Genomic DNA, 19,921 nt, shown 5'->3' with positions numbered 1-19,921 from the left:
AAAAAAAAAAAAAAAAAAAAAAAAAGCCAGGTGTGGTGGTACTCATCCAAAATCTCTACTCTGGAGCTGAGGATGACTTGAGCCTAGGAGTTCTAAGCTGCAGTGAGGTATCACACTACTGCACTTCAGCATGGACAACAGAGTAAGACGCTTTCTCTAAGAAAATAAAATTAAAAAAATAAAAAGTATAATTAATTGCAACATTCACAAGGGGTTGAACTGGTTTACTTGAATATATGATTCTTTGGCAGGGGTGTGAATCAAAACAGAGAGATTATAAATGACAGGGACATTTAAAAATATGAATTTTAGTAAACTCTTAGGACTAACTAAGAAATCACACAATCTAGCCTAATTGCGCAAAGGAGTGGAGAGTAGTCATTAGCCTAATTCACGCTGACTGCATTTTGCAGTTTCACTAATACGAAAGTTCCGCATTTGTCAGTCTATGCTTATAGAAATGCTACCTTTTAGATATCAAGAAAAATAATAAATTATCCTGTATCAAATCAAGTTGCTGATAATTTGAATATATTTTGGTATGCCATCTCACTATATACAGAAAAATCAAATTTGAGAAGACAATCTTAGGACAAATTTTTAAAACTGGTTGTCATCACTAGGTCAAAGGATACTTCTAATTAAGCATTTTATTTATTTTCTGAAATTGCCCACCTGCAAGGTAGTACAAATTATTATTTTCACCACTAATTAGTATGTGTTTGTTTTCCTTCCTGTAACAGCATCGGTGGGTTCTTCTACTTAAATTTTGTTGTCGTTGTTGTTGCCCAGGCTGAAGTGCAATGGCACGATCTCAGCTCACCGAAACCCTATGCGGAGAAAGCTAAGGCTAAAAACAGAAACAATATTGCAATTGACAATGTGAATACCATAGAAAGAGTAAGGGCCTTTAACTTGGATATGATGCTTAGGTGAACAGAATGTACATATGTAATCTCCTAGGCCTTTTCATCAATTCCCACTCACCTGTCATGGCCAAATTGTCAAAAAGGCTATTAAAATCAGCAGCAGAGTCCTGTTGTCAGTATAAGAATTTAATCTGGAAAGACAAAGGGGTTATTCCTTCTACAAAGACAATTAGTGAGTGCCAACATTCAGCATGCCCTAGTGAGATGATACCACATCTCATCTCAGCTCCACCAGTATATCCCAAAACTAGCAGAATACATGGCATAAAGCATACACTTAGATTCTACAGATGGATAAATGAAGGGATTCGTATATGGATTGAAGGGCAGATGTACTAAAGAATGTTATATTGATTTAAAGACGAGTATCTTGGGCATACAATGGAGGAAAGAGAAAAGTTTGGAGACATATATGTATACTTTGATTCTTTATTTGCTTATGACTTTTCAAGATTTGGAATATATGAAAAATTTTAATAGATTTTTTTTCTAAGTAGAATTACCTATGTAGTCCTGAAAAATAATAAAGATAAATTATAACATTTCACTTTTCTCTTCCACGTTGGGGAATTCTGTTTTGAGGGAAAATATCAAAAGAGACATTTTAAAATTACCAGTAACAATACCAGAAAAGCAAAAACACATATTTAAATGTCCATTTTTTAAAAACATGCAATATTAGATATTTTACCTAAGTAACAATATAACAATATCTTAAAAGTCTTGACAAATAGGTCTTCAGGTTTTCTCAGTCTGGACAGATCTAATGCCATTATTTCTAATTTGTGAATATCTCTAATTTTATATTTTATACTTCAAAATGTCTTCATTCATTAAAATGGCATTTTTATAGTTTGAAATCAGGTAGCGTGGTGCCTCCAGCTTTGTTCTTTTTGCTTAGGATTGTCTTGGCTATGAGGACTCTTTTTTGGTTTCATATGAAGTTTAAGGTGGTTTTTTCCAGTTCTGTGAAGAAGGTCAATGGTAGCTTGATAGGAATAGCATTGAATGTATAAATTACTTTGGGCAGTGTGGCCATTTTCGTGATACTGATTCTTCCTAATCATAAGCATGAAATATTTTTCCATTTGTTTGTGTTCTCTCTTATTTCCTTGAGCAGTGGTTTGTAGTTCTCCTTGAAGAGGTGCTTCACATCATTTGTTAATTGTATTCCTAGGTGTTTTATTCTCTTTGTAGCAATTGTGAATGGAAGTTCACTCATGATTTAGCTCTCTGTTTGTTGTTATTGGTGCATAGAAATGCTTGTGATTTTTGCACGTTGATTTTATATCCCATGACTTTGCTGAAGTTGCTTATCATCTTAAGGACATTTTAGACTGAGACGATGTGGTCTTCTAAATATACAATCATGTTATCTGCAAATAGAGACAATTTGACTTCCTCTTTTCCTACTTGAATGCCCTTTATTTCTTTTTCTTGCCTGATTGCTCTAGCTAGAATTTCCAATACTATATTGAATGGGAGTGGTGAGAGAGGGAACCCTTGTCTAGTGCCAGTTTTCAAAGGGAATGCTTCCAGTTTTTGCCCATTCAGTCTAATATTGGCTGTGGGTTTGTCATAAATAGCTTTTATTATTTTGAGATACGTTCCATCAATACCTAGTTTATTGAGTTTTTAGCTTAAAGGGCTGTTGAATTTTGTCAAAGACCTTCTCTGCATCTATTGAGATAATCATGTGGTTTTTGTCTTTGGTTCTGTTTGTGTGATGGATTTTGTCTATAGATTTGCATTTGTTGAACCAACCTTGCATCCCCAGGATGAAGCCTACTTGATAGTGATGGAAAAGTTTTTTGATGTGCTGTTGCATCTGGTTTGCCAATATTGTATTGAAGTTTTTTGCATTGGTGTTCATCACGGATATTGTCCTGAAATTTTCTTTTTCCCTTGTGCCTCTGCTAGGTTTTGGTATCAGGATGATATTGGTCTCAAAAAATGAGATAGGGAGGACTTTTTTGTTTGGTAGGCTATTAATTGCTGCCTCAACTTCAGATCTTGTTACTGGTCTATTCAGGGATTCAACTTCTTCCTAGTTTAGTCTTTGGGGGGTGTAAATGTCCAGGAATTTATCAATTTCTTCTAGCTTTACTGGTTCATGTGAATAGAGTTGTTTGTAGTAATCTCTGATGGTAATTTGCATTTCTGTGGAATTGGTGGTGATATCCGCTTTATCATTTTTTATTGCATCTATTTGTTTCTTCTCTCTTTTCTTTATTATTATTCTGGCTAGCAGTCTATCTATTTCATTCATCTTTTCATAAAATCAGATCCTGGATTTATTGATTGTTTTGAAGGGTTTTTTGTGTCTCTATCTCCTTTACTTCTGCTGTGATCTTAGTTATTTCTTCTCTTCTGCTAGCTTTTGAATTTGTTTGATCTTTTTCCTCTAGCTCTTTTACTTTTGATGATAGGGTGTCGATTTTAGATCTTTCCTCACTTCTCATGTGGGCATTTAATGCTGTAAATTTCCCTCTAGACACTGCTTTAAATGTGTCCCAGAGATTCTGGTACATTGTGTCTTTGTTCTCATTGGTTTGAAGAACATCTTTATTTCTGCCTTCATTTCAGTATTTATCCAGCAGTCATTCCAGAGCATGTTGTTCAGTTTCTATGTAGTCGTGCAGTTTTGAGTGAGTTTCTTAATCCTGAGTTCTAATTTGTTTGCACTGTGATCTGAGAGACTGGTTGTTATGATTTCTATTCTTTTGCATTTGCTGAGGAGTGATTTACTTCCAATTATGTGGTCAATTTTAGAGTAAGTGCGATGCAGTGCTGAGATGAATGTATGTTCTATGGATTTGGGGTGGAGAGTTCTGTAGATGTCTGTTAGGTCCACTTGGTCCAGATCTGCATTCAAGTCCTGGATATCCTTGTTGATTTTCTGTCTCATTCATCTGTCTAATATTGACAATGGAGTGTTAAAATCTCCCATTATTATTGTGTGGGAGTCTAAGTCTCTTTGTAGATTGTTGAGAACTTGCTCTACGTATCTGGGTGTTCCTGTATTGGGTGCATATATATTTAGGATAGCTCTTCTTGTTGCATTGATTCTTCTATCATTATGTAATACCCTTCTTTGTCTCTTTTGATCTTTGTTTAAAGTCTGTTTTATCCGAGACTATGATTGCAACCTCTGCTTTTTTTTTTTTTGCTCTCCGTTTTCTTGGTAAATCTTCCTCCATCCATTTATTTCACATCTATGTGTGTCTTTGTATGTGAAATGGGTCTCCTGAATACAACACACTGATGGGTCTTGACGTTTTATCCAATTTTCCAGCCTGTATCTTTTGATTGGGGAATTTAGCCCATTTACATTTAAGGTTAATATTGTTATGTGTGCATTTGATCCTGCCATTTTGATACTAGCTGGTTGTTTTGCCTGTTAGTTGATGCAGTTTCTTCATTGTGTCAATGGTCTTTACCATTTGGTATGTTTTTGGAGTGGCTGGTACTGGTTGTTCCTTTCCATGTTTAGTGCTTCTTTCAGGAGATCTTGTAAGACAGGCCTGGTGGCGACAAATCTCTCAGCAATTGCTTGTCCATAAAGAATTTTATTTCTCTTTCATTTATGAAGTTTAGTTTGGTTGGATACGAAATTCTGGGTTGAAAGTTCTTTTCTTTAAGGATATTGAATGTTGCCCCCCTCCCCCGCTTCTGGCTTGTAGGGTTTCTGCCAAGAGATGCCCTCTGAATCTGATGGGCTTCCCTTGTGGTTAACCAAACCCTTCTCTCTGGCTGCCCTTAGCATTTTTTCTTTCATTTTAACCTGGTGAATCTGACAATTATGTGCCTTGGGGTTGCTCTTCTTGAGGAATATCTTTGTGGTGTTCTCTGTATTTCCTGGATTTGAATGTTGGCCTGCCTTGCTAGGTTGGGGAAGTTCTCCTGGATAATACGCTGAAGAGTGTTTTCTAATCTTGCCTTTTTGTTTTATTTCATTGAGTTGATCTTCAATCTTTGATATCCTTTCTTCTGCTTGATTGATTTGGCTATTGAAACCTGTGTATGTTTTGTGAAGTTCTTGTTCTGTGTTTTTCAGCTTTATCAAGTTGTTTATGTTCTTCTCTAAGCTGGTTATTCTAGTTAGCATTTTGTCTAACCTTTTTTCCAGGTTCTTAGTTGCTTTGCATTGGGTTAGAACTAGTTCATTTATCTCAGAGAAGTTTGTTATTACCCACCTTCTGAAGCCTGCTTCTGTCAATTCATCAAACTTATTCTCCATCCAGTTTTGTTTCCTTCTGGTGAGGAATTGTGATCCCTTGGAAGAGGAGAGGCGTTCTGGTTTTTAGTGATTTCATCATTTTTGCACTGGCTTCTTACCATCTTTGTGGATTTATCTACTGTTGGTCTTTGAAGTTGGTGACTTTCAGGTGGGAGTCTCTGAGTGAATGTCCTTTCTGTTGATGTTGAAGCTATTTCTTTTTGTTTTTTAGCTTTCCTTCTAACACTCAGGACCCTCTGCTAAGGACTGCTGGAGGTCCACTCCAGGCCCTGCTTGCCTGGGAATCACCTGTGGGGGCTGCAGAACAGCAGGGATTGCTGTTTGTTCCTTCCTCTTGGGGCTTCGTCCCAAGGGTACCTGCCAGATGTCAGCCAGAGCTCTCCTGCATGAGGTGTCTCTTTGGATATACGAGGGTCAAGGAGCCACCTGAGGAGGCAGTCTGTCCCTTATCAGAGCTCAAGTGCTGTACTGGGAGCTCTGTTGCTCCCTTCAGAGCTGCTGGGTAGGTACATTTAAGCCTGCTGCAGCAGAACCCACAACTGCCCTTTTTCCCAGGTACTCTATCCTGGGAAGGTGGGGCTTTATTTATAAGTCCTTGATGGCCTACTGCCTTTTTTCAGAGATGTCCTGCCCAGCAAGGAGGGAGTCTAGTCACAGTCTGGCTGCAGAGGCCTTGCTGAGCTGCGTAGGCTCTGCTCAGCTGCTATGTAAACTTCCTTGCAATTTTGTTTACACCAGTAAAATTAGAACTGCCTCAGTAATGGCAAACTACCTCAGTAATGGTGGACTGCTTTGGTAATGGTGGGGTGCCTTGGTCATGGCGGACAGTCTTGGTAATGGCAGACAACCTTCTCCCACCGAGCTTGACCATCCCAGGTTGAGCTCAAACTGCTATGCTGGTTGCGAAAATCCCAAGCCAGTAGGATTCGGTTTGCTGGTCAACGTGGGGGTGGGACCCACTGAGCCTGATCAACTGACTCTTCACTTTCAGCCTCCTTTCTCTCAGAAGTGTGGGTGGCTCTGTTTTGCAGGCGCTCCTGATACCAGCCAAATGGCCGCTTATATTTGTGGTGGAAACCTGTGGTGCTGGCTGAATTGGCCACCCAGATTTGTGCTAGAAACCCACAGTGGGTGGGGATCTGGGTGGGTGATATCCTGTACTATGGGCTGCAAAGACCATGGGAGAAGCACAGCATTTGAACTGGAGCACTGGCGTGGCCGGAAAAGTCCCCAATGGCTTCTGTTGGGTGGGGGGTTCCTCTGGCCTGTTTCATTTCCTGGGTGAGGCAGCAACCCACTCTGCCTTAGTTTGCCTTCCTTGGGCTACACCCACTGTCCTGCCTTAGTTTGCCTTCCTTGGGCTACACCCACTGTCCAACCAGTCCCATTGAGATGAACCTGGTACCTCGGTTGGAAATGCGGAGATCACTTGCTTTCTGTGTCACTCTCACTGGGAACTGCTCTCCGGAGCTGCTCCTATTCAGCCATCTTGGTGGAAGTTCCTCTCTATATACTTTAACATAACAAGGCATATATGTTTTAATATATCAAAACTATGTATACATTTTCATAGATGTGTATATATTACAAAATCTGAATATATACTTTATGAAAAGACATTAATTTTAATCAAATGTTTATATGTATACATACATTTATCTTTACAAATCTGTACACAGATTGAAGCTATATAATATATTTGTGTCTTACTTATTTTCATCTAACAGTGTGACATTAACAATTTCTTATGGTCATTAACATTGTTCAAAACAATGAAAAGAGGCAGCATAATATTCTATCAATTGGAAATTTATAGTGAGATGGAGTGAAATATAAAACTTAAAATAATAAAAAGACAAACTGAAAAGATGTGCAGATATAAAAACAGAAACCTTTGTTTATTCTTATTTCCCTGACTGCCTTTGCTTTGAGTCCCTGGAAAAGACTGACTCTCTTGATACAGGACGCTTTGAATAAATAGGTTCTATTCTCATTTTATGATCTTCATTTCTTTTCATTGTAACATGTGTCTTGAGCCTAACTACTTCATGGATTTTTGAAATTAGAATCATATAAAATTATCATTATATGTCTGGCTGTAGATTGGTCTTTCATTATTAGTTTTGTGTGGAATTCTGTGATTCCTCCTGATATGTATACATTTTTCTTCCATATTATATCACATATTGTTGCTTCTCTTTCTGTTTTTAGATTTCTTACTTGTAAGCAAGTGTCATTCTTGTTTAGGTCTTAGATCTCAGAATTCTATATCTTTTATCTTCTCTGTCATAGTTTCAACATATTCTTTACTTTCATAATCTTTTCTGTTTTCTCCAAACCAGTTTGGATACTTTTATTCTGCTCTTATTAAGGTAAATATGATTCTGTCACTGTCTTTTGGGATTTCCTATGCTCTTACTTTGTCTCCCATTCTTTTAGTCCCCCTGATCCTATTTAGTTTCATTTTCATCTTACCATTATCTAGACTATGTGCTTTACAATGATTTTGAGAGAATCATGCAGAAATCTTCTATTTTTTTTTCCTATTTACTTTGTGTAAATACTTTTAACTAGTTATAGCATTAAGAAAACCTTATAAAACCATGGTTAAGAAAGAGATGGTCTTCAAGGTCAAATAATTAAAACATGAGCTTTGACTTCTCCTAATTGTGGTGGGTTGGGTCAAATTTCTTAATTTTCTCCCTTGAAAATGGGAATAATACTTATCTGTTTGGGACCACTGCAAGTTTTTCTTTTGAAGTTTGTTCAAAAGGTGAACACTTATCAAAATATTTTCCCTATCCTCTGTTAGTTTTTCTGTGACAGTGATTCTCAATGTTTTCAGGCATAAGAAACACCTGGAGCACTTGTTAGACCACCACCCATCCCAGGTGGCTGGGCCCACTAACAGTCTCTAATTCAGAGGGTGAATTTGAATTTCTTTTTTTTTTTTCCCATTTATTTATTTTATTGCATTTTAGGTTTTGGGGTACATGTGAAGAACATGCAAAATTGTTGCATAGGAACACACGTGGCAGTGTGATTTGCTGCCTTCCTCCCCATCACCTACATCTGGCATTTCTCCCCTTGCTATCTCTCCCCAGCTTCCCACCCCCCACCGTCCCTCCCCTATTTCCCCCCAACTGACCCCAGTGTGTAGTGCTCCCCTCCCTGTGTCCATGTGTTCTCATTGTTCAACACCCGCCTATGAGTGAGAACATGTGGTGTTTGATCTTCTGCTCTTCTGTCAGTTTGCTGAGAATGATGGTTTCCAGGTTCATCCATGTCCCCACAAAGGACACAAACTCATCGTTTTTGATGGTTGCATAATATTCCATGGTGTATATGTGCCACATTTTCCCTATCCAGTCTATCATCGATGGGCATTTGGGTTGGTTCCAGGTCTTTGCTATTGTAAACAGTGCTGCAATGAACATTCGTGTGCACGTGTCCTTATAGTAGAACGATTTGTAATCCTTTGGATATATACCCAGTAATGGGATTGCTGGGTCAAATGGAATTTCTATTTCTAGGTCCTTGAGGAATTGCCACACTGTCTTCCACAATGGTTGAACTAATTTACACTCCCACCAACAGTGTAAAAGGGTTCCTATTTCTCCACATCCTCTCCAGCATCTGTTGTCTCCAGATTTTTTAATGATCGCCATTCTAACTGGTGTGAGATGGTATCTCCTTGTGGTTTTGATTTGCATTTCTCTGATGACCAGTGATGATGAGCATTTTTTCATATGTTTGTTGGCCTCACGTATGTCTTCTTTTGTAAAGTGTCTGTTCATATCCTTTGCCCACTTTTGAATGGGCTTGTTAGTTTTTTTCTTGTAAATCTGTTTTAGTTCTTTTTAAATTTTGGATATCAGCCCTTTGTCAGATGGGTAAACTGCAAAAATTTTTTCCCAATCTGTTGGTTGCCGATTCACTCTAATGATTGTTTCTTTTGCTGTGCAGAAGCTGTGGAGTTTGATTAGGTCCCATTTGTCTTTTTTGGCTTTTATTGTCAATGCTTTTGGTGTTTTGGTCATGAAGTCCTTGCCTACACCTACGTCCTGAATGGTTTTGCCTAGATTTTCTTCTAGGGTTTTTATGGTGTTAGGTCTTATGTTTAAGTCTTTAATCCATCTGGAGTTAATTTTAGTGTAAGGTGTCAGGAAGGGGTCCAGTTTCTGCTTTCTGCACATGGCTAGCCAGCTTTCCCAACACCATTTATTGAACAGGGAATCCTTTCCCCATTGCTTGTTTTTGTCTGGTTTGTCAAAGATCAGATGGTTGTAGATATGTTGTGTTGCCTCCGAGACCTCTGTTCTGTTCCATTGGTCTATATCTCTGAGTTCCCAGGAGATGCTGTGGCTGGTGGTCCTGCGATTTTAGGTGCATACTCTGAGAACTTCTGGGGTATGATTTTTGTTATTCTTGGTTTTTTTTTTGTTGTTGTTGTTCTCCAAAGATGGGATACATGATGTATAACTCAAGCCTCTGCTTCTCAATACATTATCACCAATAATAAAGTTAGTGAACTTCCTTCTCCCTGTTGTTATAAGATTTTAATTTTATCTCTCATTCCAGTGCTACTATTTGCTTTGGCTTTTTTGATATATTCACAGGCATTTTACAGGAAGGGTAGAGGACAAGTATTAAAGCTAGAAAATCTTGCTACCATATTAACTAAGCAGTCCTATATTTCTGTACAAAATTACACCATATGCATAATTTGTTTTTTCTGATTATAAGTTCATTGTTACAAAAGCTGTGTTTTAGATCCAGCTAGTGATGTATTATAACTTACAACTGACAAATGGTAACCAAAAAGTAGTTTTATTCTTTTTTTTTTTTTGCATAACATTTTATAGTTTACAAGTTGGTTTCACACATGCAATCTCACTTTGCTATCACCACAAACAAGTTATTTTTGTTCTATTTTCCTCATTTAAAAGTAAAAGTACCCTGTTGGTGAATGATAGAATGTGGCAAAGCAGAGTTTATACTCATGTTTTCTAATTCCAAGTCTCTCTTAAACACAGAGCAGACAGTGTGTTACAAAGTTCATATACAGACTGTAGGTGAACAATACTCTTGAAAAAATAGTTAACAAAATATGCAAATCTGTAAAATATTGAGCCACAGAACTATTTGCCACATCACATTTGGCTCCTGTCCTCATGAGCTATCACAGCATGCAAAGCCAATTTAAACTTGAATCTCATATTTATGATGATGAGTACTACAAAACCTGAAAACCATAGTGAACAATTTTGCATGCTTTATATGACTTTTAAAACAACAGTTAAAACTTTGTGGACTATTTGCATGCATGTATAAAATTTATACATATTATATAGTATAAGTATAGGTATATAGTACTATATACTGTATTTTTTACAATTACTATGTAAGTAATATGTATAGAAAGGAAAAGAAATGCACATATATAATATACATGGCATATACATATAAGTGTATACATATATAGTATATATAAGTATATAGTACTATATACTATACAAGTAATATGTATAAAGAGATTACTATATAAGTAATATGTATAAAAAGGAAAAGTAAAACATAATATATATATGCCTATTATATATATGCCATATATATATATATAGTGTGTGTGTGTGTGTGTGTGTGTGTGTGTGTGTATTTCTTCTCCTTTTATTTCCTTCTGAAAAAGTCCAGACTGCTTCCTTCGGTGGTGTAGCCAAATCAAAGGTGAGAGATTATAGCATATTAAACAGTTCTAAAATGTGTTTCTATTTTGCATAATCTTTGGACCTACTTAAGTTTCTGTGGTACAGTGCCTTTTCCTCTTCCTTGCAGTGTTGGTGAGGAGATTCCATTTCTAGCCTCTCTTCTTTTGTATTGAGCTTTCTATTGTGGGAGTGTTTCATTCTCTTCCTCAGCATGACTCACATAAAGAGCTTTTCCCTACCTAATATGTTAACTGAAGGTGGAAGTTGGACTTGATAAATTATGAAAGGATAACATTAAACATTGGATTTCTGAACTTGTTTTTACTGATAAATGGGATTTTCAAACTTTAATGGAATGTTTTCCATCTTAAGCTCCTCGGATTTTTACTATTTAGCTTTTGAGATTGGATGAGGATATGTGAATTTTTATTTGTCAATGAAAGATTAATTTTGTTGCTAAGAGGTTGATTTCATTCTGCCTTCTGAACATATTTTACTTCTCAGCTCCTGTAGGAAGTTGAAAACTAGATAACATTCCCTCTCATGGTGAGTTGGCAAGGATCCCTTCACTTGATATGGAGATATTCTAGCAGTGAAAGCACAGTGTTTTAATTCATACCCACTAAGCTGAAATTTTCTGCTTACTCCTCAGAGCAACCTCTTCATTGCTCATATAAATAGGGGCAAGCTGGTCCTGAAAATGCATTAATTATACTTTTAATTAGTTGATTCAATCACATATTAAGCTATTCTAGGCTCCCTTTTGGGGTGACTGTATAACCTACTCTTGTCTTCTCTGGGAACTGCTCCTTGCAGTTTCATTTGTATCATAAAAAATTGTCAACCTGACCATGACTTACTGATTAAGTTGGATTTCTGTTGGACTTCAGAATAACCTTGAATAACTTGCTCATGTATTTTTTTAGAAAGTGCAAAATTTCGCTGTTTTAAACACTTAGGTCTTTGCTCTTGTGCATTCTTTGAATTCATTTCAAATATATAATTCAATGATCAGACCATGTTAAATTAATAAAAAGTAGGTAAAGATAATTTACATGTAGATAGCTTCTGAATATTTAAGATGGTTATACACAAGTGCAAATGGCATAATTAAAGGCTAAAGCACATTTTGTGATTGGAGACTATGTATAATTGACTCAGCAATGTGCAGTGGATTTTTTCACCTTTTTCAGAAAGTCAGCAGTTCTTGGTCAATAGTAAAGAAGAGGCGATTTGCATAGTGGTCAAATCTGTAGGCTGTGAAGACAGGCTGAATTCTATTACTAGTTCTGTCACACACTATCTGTGTGTCCTTGGACAAGTTGTTTACATATTCCATAGTTCACATTCTCTATAGTGAAAGAGAATGTTCTCTGTGTCTATAGTAGCAGTGTTTTACTTCTGAAAATTCTTATACAATTTAACTTTCAAACATTAAACATTCAAAGTGCTTAAAATAGTGCAATACCAGACACATAGGAAGCATTTCAGAAGTTATTAGTATTTTTATTAATGTAGAAAAAAATCTAGGCTAGATTTTTCCAATTTTTTTTTTACTAAAAGTATTTAGAATTTGGCTACAATATATAAATATGTCTCATATAGGATATGGAGTTTACAGCTGTATTCTAACATAGATTCATGAGGGAACACGTGTTTTATTCAGAACTGTCTCATGATAACAATTTGGGTTTCATTTCCATTAGGCTAATTTCGTCATTTCATAAATCTGCCAGGCCTACATGGAACTCACAAATTATATTCTCATAAACCATAAAAAGGCTCCTGATCCATGTGCCAAGACCTTCATGCAGGAAAGGGCAAGGCAACACTTTAAAAGAATTTAGCACCATTACAGAGCTACTTAGAAGTACAGCAAGTAATATTTGGCTGCCAACCATCATCTCTGTTAGGAAGCTTGGAAGCAGAATATCACTGTGTCCCACAAAGTGTTATAGCACATATGGTAACTGTTCTTTATGAAGGCTCTTGAGAGGTAATCTGTGTTTGGGTCAAGATAAGTTTGGCTCTGCCTTCTGTACTCTGCTCTGGCAAAACAGCCCCTATTATTGTAAAATAATTTTGTTCTGGGAAAAAGATATCCCAATACAGCTGTAGCAGAGAGACATAAAAGGATATTTTTAAATCAATTTAGGTTTTTATTGATTTTATTTCAGCCCTCATTGCATTTCATAGATATGCATAGAATATATTTTCACCTCTAGTAGCCTTAGGATGTGATAGTTTATTTTTTAGAAATGAGTTCATGATTATCTTTATTTTTTACTTTTAGATATAGGAGATAGCTATGCACTTTTTGAGCTTTTGGCTGGAAGAGGAGTTTCCCAGTTGTTTGTCCTTGAGGATAACCTGGAGGGCGAAGTAGGATTCCCAGGTGATACAGAGTGATGATAAAATACCAGTGTAGTCCACAAACTAAAATCAATACAGAATCTAAGTCTTTCCTAAGAGACTGTGGGTCTCCCTCTGGATGGTGTCCTGAGAGATTCTGTAACTCTTTTCTTTCACAAACTTTTATTAAAACACAATTATGTTAACTGATGTGAGAGATTCATAGGTGAACAATATATTCTGTCTCTTTCAGAGCGTTCATGATTTAAGAAAAGATCTAGAATCACAAACCTAAATAATGGTATGATGCAGAACATGTGATTTGAATGCAAGACAAGGAGAGATGAATTCTGCCTAGGAACTGAAGTTGCTGCTGAAGAGAGGTTTTCAGAGAAGCTACTGAGCTAGGTGTTGAACATAAGTAATTGCTTTCTAGACACAAGAATAGAACTGTTTTCCAGGACAACTAAAGCAGAGGAAGAAACATATAACTGCATGGAGTCAAGAGGAAACATGGCATGCTTGTGAAAACAGTGAGAAGTGAGATATTCAAAGTGGTCAGAATCTAGAAATAGTAGAAGAAAATCAGCTCAGAGAGGTGGAATGGGCTCTGGTCATGAAGAGCTGTGGAAGACATCCTGTAGGCAAAAAGAGTGAATAATGTTTTGATTTAGAAAGATTACTATGGTAATTGTGTCTCAAGGATAGATTGAAGGGAAAAAAATTCACAACAAGGATAGATCAAAGGGGAAAAAAAATCACAATGGCTGTTCAAACAACAGGTGATTGCACCACTCCATGTGATTGATGACAAAGATCTTGGCATACAGAATTACATAATACATGGCAGAGAGGAAATAAATTCAGAAATATTTTAGGAAGTAGAGAAGACAAATATGCATCACTGATTGGATAACAGCTGGAAATAAAAGTGGAGAATTAAACTTTCCAGTTTCAAGCTAGGTGAATGACAAGAAATGAGAATATAGATGGACGAAGAGGTAATACTAACATAGATGAAAATTTCAATATTGGACTGCTAATTTTTGAGAAGCTGTTGATTCAGGAGGACATGACATTTGGAAATAAGAATTTGGTGCTCAATAATGACATCTGACATGGATATGTCAACACAAAGAGGGTTATTAGAGAGCGGGGAATGTATGACATCAACCAACGAGGTACTTAGATCAAGAACAGAATAATGACTGTGATCAGAATAATCTGATCTAATTATATGATTAGAAGGAAATGCAGAGAATAGTTTTCTTAATTGAGGTGCTTTTATATGCAGTGAACAAAAATCCTGATTTAATCTGGCTTAATCAGTAGAGGAATTATCTATAATGAGAGAAAGCTCATACCTAAACGCCCCAATTGTCGTCACAATGATTTTTCAACTTTAAACTCTTTCCCACCCTGGCTTCCCTTATCAGTATAAAATGGCTGCTAGAAGCAATTGGGATTGTATGCATGAGAAAAGAGAGACACAGAAACACTCCCATAACCGTGAAAATAAAAGTGTCCCTTCAGGAGGATAGGACCAATTAAAGCATCCAATCATCCCCGGTCAAATAACAATCACTAGGGAAAGGACATTTCAGCTCTTTGACAGGTGGTATAGGATTAACATAATTGACTGGGAATAGTTAGGACCTACTGAAAATAATGTACAGTTGAGCTGAAAATGATGTGAAATTTTCTTGAGTCATATAGGATGAAATGGGAGGGGTAGATTCCTGGATAAAACATTGATTGTATAGAAAGGAGTAATAAAGGCAATGGCTTTTAGATAAGTAATCAACAGTCTCTACCATACTGCTAGAGGATAGAAAGTACACTTTATGCTTACCAACAATTACTAAAATGCAATCATGTTGGTGTGGACTCTATAACACGAGGACTTTTTTAAGGGTTTTAAAAATAAGGCAGAAAGGAAATTGTATGTGGGACAATATCATCATGACACTAGTTTTCTGAGAGCAAGACCTCAAGCAGTATGTTTAGATAATATCTCACATTTGTTAAGTGCTGTCTCAATCCTAAGTATTGTGCAAAGTTCTTTACATGGGTTATCACAATTAATCCTTTTAACACTATGATGCAACAGATACTCAACTTTACGTAGGACCTTATCACCAACATATGATAAAATCAAGATTTGAACTCAATCTAGTTCAAATAATTAGGGTCTATTCTTATCTCTGATACTCCTGTCATCATGTACCACCACCATCCACCATGTAAAAATGAAACAGGGGCTCAAAAACTTTTATTGGGTACCCCAACAAATGGGATGAAGTTTAAAATGGGTTGGACAGAACTCCAGATGGCAAAAGGAGCAGCAGCCAACATGGCTGGGGTTAAGAGGATACTGTGTGACCCTCAGAGAGATTTCCAGGGTTTAGCCCCGTATTTGAGGCAAGTAGTTGCTAAGACTAATGTCAAGTTGGCTTGCTGAGGGATGGAAGTTCTAGTCTGAACTTGGATTGGCTCAAAGACTTGGAGATAGCTTTTGTATAAACAACATAAATATGTTTGATTGTGAAGATCTAGGGAAGGTGAGTTTTGATTATGGACTTAGTTACCAGTTGCTAAGCCTCTCCAACACTAATTGCCCGCCACCAGCCTCCATCCTCCCCTATGGAGGAGTTTGCTGATAACCTCACCAACAGGTTCAAAACCATGCCAGCTCCTAAATCAAATCTTTTAACACACTAACTTTTTCTCAGCCTCTTAACTCCCTTCCTTAAATAAGATGAGCCCTTTTACATCCCATAGTAAGAAATGTTTTGGGGTATAATTCTGACATGTAAATTAATATACTAATGCTATCCACTGAGTCCACCATTGTTACCTGAGTTGCAAATTCAGGCTGGGAATATGAAGGAGGGGCCACGATAGGCTCATCTGGCATCCTGGCTCCTCCTGCATGTCCCCAGCCTGAATTTTTCTATATCCTCTATTCCATGGTTCAGAATTTATTTTGAGATTCTGTTTAAAAAACTTGCAGTATTCCTCAAACTCCTTTAAGAACTAGATTTCTGGCCCTCACTAATTATTCTCCTTAGGAACTTGAATCCTGATTCCTACCACAGTCATGTGTTGCTTAGCAACAGAGATGCATTCTGAGAAACATGTCTTTAGGCGATTTTGTTGTTGTGTGAACATCATAAAGTGTACTTACACAAACCTAGATGGCGTAGCCTACTAGATACCTAGGCTATATGGTAAAGTCTCTTGCTCCTAAGCTGTAGATCAGTACAGCATGTTACTGTACTATGTAGGTAATTGTAACATAATGATAAGTATTTGTGTATCTAAACAAAGAAAATGTACAGTAAAAAAATGCAATATTATGATCATATTACCACTGCATATGCAACCCATCATTGATAAAAAGGTAGTTATGGGTGCATAAGTATGTTTCAATTTGTCCTGGGTCTGAATAGTGAATGGAGGCTACCAAACAGCTCACCTGCTATGTTGAATATTCATTACCTTTCAAGCCCCTTCTAAATACCCATCTTATCTCAGTGGTCAATTCTAAGGTTAAACCTCGGCTCTTCTCTGTAGACGAGATATCTGGCAATAAATAAACTGCATCACAGATGAATGCTAAGAGAAAGCACAAGTCATTGTCAACCCCATTGCCTTTGTAGCATTAAACAGATTTTCACATAGTCCTATGATCCAAAAATGTGTCTATATCACTGATTTTAAAGAATACTTATTATTTGACATATACTAGTGGCTTAATATTTTATTAATTTTTGCATAGAATTGAATTGATTTTTAAATCAAAGGCAAGAAATATATAAAAAATAACTTCAAGAAGAAATTCATGTATTACTTGGACTCAATCTATTAGTTAATTTTACTTTATATAGTTGAAAATGGAGTAATTATGCAATTTGTAGAGCTAACACAAAATTAAGCCTAGCTAGTACTATTGAAGAATCATGACTATTCATATCTAGCAGCTAGCAAATGTTAAAAAACAAAGCAAGTTAAAAACTTTAGACACCATCTATAAAGTAAAAGATACATTTTCCAAAACACTTTAGTATTTCCAATCTGCAAGTCTGAATTTATGTCACTAACTTGGTTACAGGTGAATCAATTTTGCTTCTGGCTTGACAGGAACTCAGATTGCAACAGCTTTAGCTCTTCTGGGATTCTGAGACTGTCAGGAGTCCAATATTTGTGAAACATTTTAGAGAAATTATGTTTATATCAAATAGAGAGATCGTTCATACTACATATTGTACTTGACTTATGTTTTTTCTTTTAAGCCAGGTAAATGTCTGAAATTACTCTTTTTAATAATTTTATTTTCCCTGGTTTGCCTTATATACAGGATGGTTCAAAATAATCAAATGCTTTAAAACATATGTTACTCAATAAGCTGGTCATATGTGAGCATGGAATAAAAAACAATTTGAAAAGAACTAACACAGGTATTGTTATACATGTTCAATATGTGGTCTTTATTTCACAGGGCACACATCAATTTTTGTGGCCTAATTCTTCCCATATCCCTTTTTATTACACATTGCCTTTTATATTGAAATAGAATCCACCCTGTGTTTTTTCCTTTCTTTAAAGCTTTGAGTAAGAAGCGGTAGAACATTAAGGTTATTAATTTATCTCTCTCATAAAGTCTTGTGATTTGCTACCTGGGGATCTTGGTGGCAACTCTTTAAGTATTTATTGAATGTGATTGTATATGTGCATTTTTATTTTCAGATATATTAATGATAATTAGAGGGGATTATGTCTTATTACAGTAGAATAAAAGTGAAAATTATTATATTTCTTGACCACTGTGAGAAGATATTGAACAAATGTTTATCCTTCTGTTTTGGCAGACAAGTTGAATAATTTCTTGAATGTTGAGGATAAGTAATAGAATAAATTATTTCATTCTAATTGTAAACATGTTACATACAGCAAGAATAAATGAAATTGGGAAACTGTAAAAAGTAATGATTTTTGAGATATTATGAGAAACTAGCAGTTTTTAAATCACATGTTGATGTACCTAGGAAGTCTCGAATATGACCTTTCTCAATTAGCAGTCCTAATCCAAAAATGCATTGCAAAAGTCAATTTTAAAAGTAACAGGTAAAATAAATGCATCATTTTATATGCATTCAGTTTGTCACTCATAGACATAATGTAGATGAAAAATAGCTAGAAGTTAGCAATGCAATGACTAGGAGAATCAAATTTGTCATTAAAATGCAAAGAAAGTATTTATACTTTACCTTGATTTATAAGGAAGATTTGATTAATGGTGACCCTCAAAGTTGCTTTTTTCATGTTACTAAGTAATATATTTTTACATCGGTGTTTTTATATAGTAGATACACACATGGATTATTGTATCAGAGCCATAAGAGAAGATGTCTTTGGCTTAACCTTAAATTTACAATGTAATTTGTAATTTTTATATATGCTTTATTCTTATTTGATGTTTCTGTGAAAACCATCCAGATTTAGTCTTAGAATGGTCCAATATCTCACCATCGTAACTCTTAAAATTATTTAGCAGATGTTTACCTTCATGTGATAATATAAATGTAGTTATGTTATTGATTTCTGTTCAATATTATCATACAGAAACACTTAAAAGAAAACAACTATAAAGTCAGAATAGTCTCTAAAAGTCAAATGAATGCATTTAGGTTTCCTTCACGCTCTTTGAAAGATGTAAATTTTTAAAGGTTTATTTTCTAGGATATCAAATTCACTGTAGCTATTAGAGAACAGAAGGGAAGAGACACATTAATATTTAGAGATTAATTTTAAACACACGTGAGGTAATTATTATAAGCCAAAGCCACTAACCTTGGAAAACTTGGAAAATCTAAAATGTTTTCTGGAAGGTTAGAATAAATGAATAGTTATTGAAGTGTTATGGTAGAAAATGAAAATATCATTTTAGTATGGTAGAAAGATAGTAATAAGAACAATTACAGTTACTGAAATAAAAGCCAGTACTACATACTTGCAGAATAATATTTTCTGTCATTTCTTCTCTCCTAAAAATAGATTTTATGTATATACTGTATATAGGGTTACCTAAAATTATCATGTAAACCAGGACACATCTGATCATGAATGGAAGTGCTATTAACAATTACTACAGACAAACTGGCATGTATGTTCATCCTAGGTGGCAAAGGTATTTTCAAAGACTGCCGAGGCTAAAATTCTATTCCAACTGTTACCAGTGGTATAACCTCTCTCGACATGTTGCTTAGTCTCTATTTGTGTCAGTTTTCTCCCTAGTGTAATGAAAATAATAATAACACCTTGGGTTGTTGTGTGGAAGTTTCCTAAAATTAGTATATTGTTTCTTAATGTACTTTGTTTTATTGCTTTTTTTGTACCATTAATAAATGCACATAAGTTATTTATCCAATTTAGATGGTTTCTGATATTTTATTATCATAAACAATGCACCAATGTCATTGCACTTATGCCATTTTATACATGTGAATACATAGATATTTGTAATTTCCTAGACATGGCATTGCTGTGTCAAAGGGCATATACATTAAAGGCGTTTCATGAACAAACTTTAAAGTTTGTTCTTTGCTTTGGAACACATTAAGATATACATTTAGTTGTGTCAGAAGTAATCTGTGCAAGGAATCATGTCACGTACATATCCAGTTCTGAAC

The sequence above is a fragment of the Cebus imitator genome, unplaced genomic scaffold, assembly GCF_001604975.1.
Source record: "Cebus imitator isolate Cc_AM_T3 unplaced genomic scaffold, Cebus_imitator-1.0 Scaffold27, whole genome shotgun sequence".
Classification (NCBI taxonomy): Eukaryota; Metazoa; Chordata; class Mammalia; order Primates; family Cebidae; genus Cebus; species Cebus imitator.
The sequence above is the reverse complement of the archived record's forward strand: the minus strand, read 5'-3'. Positions refer to the sequence as shown.